The sequence below is a fragment of the Salvelinus sp. IW2-2015 genome, unplaced genomic scaffold (genome assembly GCF_002910315.2).
Source record: "Salvelinus sp. IW2-2015 unplaced genomic scaffold, ASM291031v2 Un_scaffold2477, whole genome shotgun sequence".
Taxonomy (NCBI): Eukaryota; Metazoa; Chordata; class Actinopteri; order Salmoniformes; family Salmonidae; genus Salvelinus; species Salvelinus sp. IW2-2015.
In genome coordinates, this window is record NW_019943795.1 from 68288 (window position 1) to 72529 (window position 4242).

General features: G+C 44.4%; 1 long non-coding RNA gene across 1 annotated transcript in view; it reads left to right on the forward strand.

The window, feature by feature from the left end:
* Positions 1–410: 410 nt before the first annotated feature.
* Positions 411–4242, forward strand: part of LOC112074062 (uncharacterized) — a 10293-nt gene continuing 6461 nt past the window's right edge. The window contains exons 1-2 of the long non-coding RNA XR_002894668.2: positions 411–2894; positions 3106–3541. This is a non-coding gene — a long non-coding RNA (uncharacterized lncRNA). The remainder of the gene's footprint in view (positions 2895–3105; positions 3542–4242) is intronic.

Here is a 4242-nt window from a genome sequence, read left to right on the forward strand (position 1 = left end):
AATACCACATAGTGGTGGACTACTATTCTAGGGACATATAAATACCACATAGTGGTGAACTACTATTTCTATGAGGTATTTCTATGTCCCTAGAATAGTAGTTCACCACTATGAGGTATTTCTATGTCCCTAGAATAGTAGTTCACCACTATGAGGTATTTCTTGCCCTCTAGCACACACAGGTCGGCTGCGATCTTCAGCCACGGACCCTTAGGTAAAGGTGTCATGACAAGTGGTTCTCTCTTTTGAGTTTGTTTGTTCTCTGTACAGAACCTGCATGACAGAACCTGCATGACATCACCTTTCTCGCGAAGTGGACACTGATCTGCTCTGACTGGCGCAGGATTTGTGTTGTCCTCTCCAGTGTCAAGTCTGGCTCCAGCTGTAGCTTCTGTGAAACATCACTGTACATAATACCAATCACAATCCTGTCCCTTATTTGTTCGTCCTTTGTAGTTCCAAACTCGCAGTATTCAGCTAGCTCATTCAGATTCCTCACAAAAGATTCCACTGTCTCTCCCCATTTCTGAATGCGCTGTGGCACAAAATGTTCATTCCGTTTTTCAATCACCACATCATAGTCGAATTAATCATTAAAGTCATCAAAGGATAATGCATTGTAGACAATATCTGCATCTTTCCCTTTGCATAAAGTTGTGAATTCACCTGCACCACACCAGTCTCCTTTCCAGTTCCAACGCCACTCAACTGGAACCCCTCTCCAGATAGGCCATGCTGAGGCTGCAACATATCAAACGACTCTGGTGGGTTGAATTTGGACATTTTCCTCACTAATATCGGCGTGTGAGTTCTTTAATTCTGACACCATGTCGTGATGGAGACCAGGCAGTGAATTATCCGGTTAGTTATGTTTACTAACTCTTAAATCAGACAATTAACATGCAGTCCACACAGCTACTATCTGCTAGTCCTCATTGCTAGGTTAGTCATATCCGGTTATGACGATGACACACATAACCAATCAATTATGGAGATATCTATCAGACATCACTACACACTTTCTCTCTCTCTCTGTCTCTCTCTCTGTCTCTGTCTCTGTCTCTGTCTCTGTCTCTGTCGCTCTGTCTCTCTCTCTGTCTCTCTCAATTCAATTCAATTTGCTTTATTCAATTCAATTTGCTTTATTGGCATGAAGTAACAATGTACATATTGCCAAACCTTATTTTGGATATTTACAATATAAAAATGAGAATCAAAATTGTCAATGGGACAACAGTAACAACAATAACCAAGTGTCAAAATAACCATGCATTCAACAATAACAATAAACATACAGTAGAGGACATGTGCAGGTTGATTGGTTTGTCAGACACTGTCCCTCATCTTATGGCAGGCAGCAATGTAGTGCGCTGCCAACCCACAGCTCTCTGTCTCTCTCTCTCTGTCTCTCTATGTCTCTGTCTCTCTGTCTCTCTATGTCTCTGTCTCTCTATGTCTCTGTCTCTCTCAGGCTCTCTCTCTCTCTGTCTCTCTATGTCTCTGTCTCTCTCTCTCTCTCTCTCTCTGTGACGCATTTATGTTCGGTGTGCATGGTCCCCATCCATCAAATCATGTTTTTATATTGTTTGAGAAACAAATAATGAACTGCAATTAAGCCATTTCAGTTGCCAGTTATTACGGCAGTTGTCAGTCATATGCGGTGTGGAAATAGATAAGGCTTATCTCTGTCGCTGTGGCTGATGGAGATATTCGGTTTGACCGATGCCATTAGATGCTGAGTTTTCTATGGTGTATCAGCTGTGTCCTATATTGTACGGACTGAGATGACCCAGATCCGTGTGCACGGCGACTGCCCATAAACGAATTAACTGTCTCTCTTCTGTTTCTTATCTTCTCTCCCATGTCCCTTTTCTTCCTCTCGCTCTGTTGCTCCTTACGGGAAAATCCACTCAGAAATGGTCGTTAAGCATCATACGATGCATTTTGCATCATCAAGAGGATGTGGCAAGTGACAATTAGATTTTTGAAAGTCCTATATCTTGAAAATGTGATTTCTGACATGCAAAACACTTTAGGAATGTATCAACAGTGGACTAATGAAAAACAATATATATATTTTGGGTTGGATTTGTCCTTCAACGCACCTCTCTCTCTCGTTCTCTTTATTTCCCTCCCTCGCGCAATTCCCCGGTTGTATTGGGGTGGATGACGCGGCACCCATACCTGTGTTGTGTGCYTCTTGCGCCGGCTGGGCGTGCAGCCTGGTGAAGTAAGGGTGATGGGGATGCGGCTGCCATGGTAACACGCCGATTAGATTCAGACCTTTGTGTGTATTTATTTATTTAATATTTCAGTTGCGTGCGTGCGTGCGTGCCTGAGAGGTGACGGGCGTTTTGGAAGTCAGCCTGCAATCGGAATCAGACTATTAAGACTGGTGTCGCGTTCCTTTTGAGTTATGATTGACCATAGAATTGCCTATTTAAATATTTGGCTATACCTTCTCAAGCTCAACAAGTTATTCCGGTTGGAACAGGACTTCATGGATATAATTCWTTCAAGTGCACTTAATTTCCTTGCATGGTTTTATTCATCAAGATTCGTTAAAAACATGTAAATGAAACGAAGGTTTTGTTAATCGTAAACGAATAGGATGGGCTCCAAAGATGTCGCTGTAACGGTCCAAGGATGTCATTGGGAGTGACTGGAGAAGTGGAAGAGGAGGGGAAACGCGTCTGAAATAGCAGAACATTTATCCKSGCGGGTTTGGAGACGTCACATATTCTGCAMTTGCCCAGGTTGTCTGTTCTGTTTGTGTGTTTCCGAACTGAATTCCGAAAATAACCCTACTGCTGACGCTAACAGCTTGTCTTGTTTTACGTGCCCGGACAAAGGGAATATTATCGGGTGTTAGGCGAGTGTGGACTACATTGGGGGTACGACCACTTGCATATGTACTCTTGCTTATTTTCGTGTCTTTGTGTGTGTATCTTTGTCTGTGTTTGAAAGCGTGTTTCAGTATAAATCAGTGCGCGGGTGAGTCAGACTGTGTGCAAGTGTCTGTCTGTGTGTGTCTCGTGCCCGTTTGTGTCCGTTAAAACAAACCGATCCGTGCTTATGAGGCTCACGTGTACTTATCATTCATAGGTAGCCAACCGCCCAAAACTACCACCTCTCATCCACTGTCAAGATGAACTCTTACAGAATACTACCATGTCTCGATGAGAGCAAGAGGGAGACATATCCTTGACAACCAGAGAGGGAGGGTCAAAGAGCGACCTGCGTCATTATCCCTGAGAGAGAGACCAGGAATTACGTGCCAATATGCCTGTTGTCGAAATGCTGAGGGCGGCAATAGAAAGGAGAAGGTGGGCCTCAGGCCAGGAGAAGAAGGGAGGATGGAGAGATCTCGATGAAGAAAAGCGAGCTGGGGAAAGGAGGAGATAAGAGAAAGCACTGCCATCATATTTTTGGAGTGACAAATCTATTTGTGGCAAACTCCCAGAGGTGGGGCAAACTCATAGAGGTGGGGCAAACTCCCAGAGGTGGGGCAAACTCCCAGAGGTGGGGCAAACTCCCAGAGGTGGGGCAAACTCATAGAGGTGGGGCAAACTCATTCCCGGGTTCGCATCATACGATGCATTTGGCATCATTCAAGAGGTGGCAAGTGGGAACAAATTAGATTTTTCGAAAGTCCTAATCTTGAAAATTGATTTCTGACATGCGCAAAAACACTTTGGAATTATCAACAGTGGACTAATATATTTTGGGTTGGATTTGTTCTTCAACGCACCTCTCTCTCTCTTTCTCTTTATTTCCCTCCCTTCGCGCAATTCCCCGGTTGTATTGGGGTGGGATGACGCGGCACCCATACCTGTTGTTGTGTGCTCTTTGCGGCCGGCTGGGCGTGCAGCCTGTGGAAGAAAGGGTGATGGGGATGCGGCTGCCATGGTAACACGCCGATAGATTCAGGACCCTTTGTGGGAACTTTACTTCTATGTACACAGGTCATATCGAGTTCTACGGGCGTACGTGCACACTGGTAGACAGTTTTATGCCTGATAAAAGTAAGTGAGATACAGTGGCGACAAGTTCGATTTTGAGAAAGTATCGGCACGGTGCCGTGCTTAACTCGAATCAGACGTCCACCTCTAGACTTGGGTCCGTGCGCTTCCCGTATTTGGAAGTGATGACTGACCATAGGAGACCTTATTTTAAATAATTTGGTATTTACTTCTCAACTCAAACAAGTTATTCCGGTTGGAAACAGGGACTGCATGGATA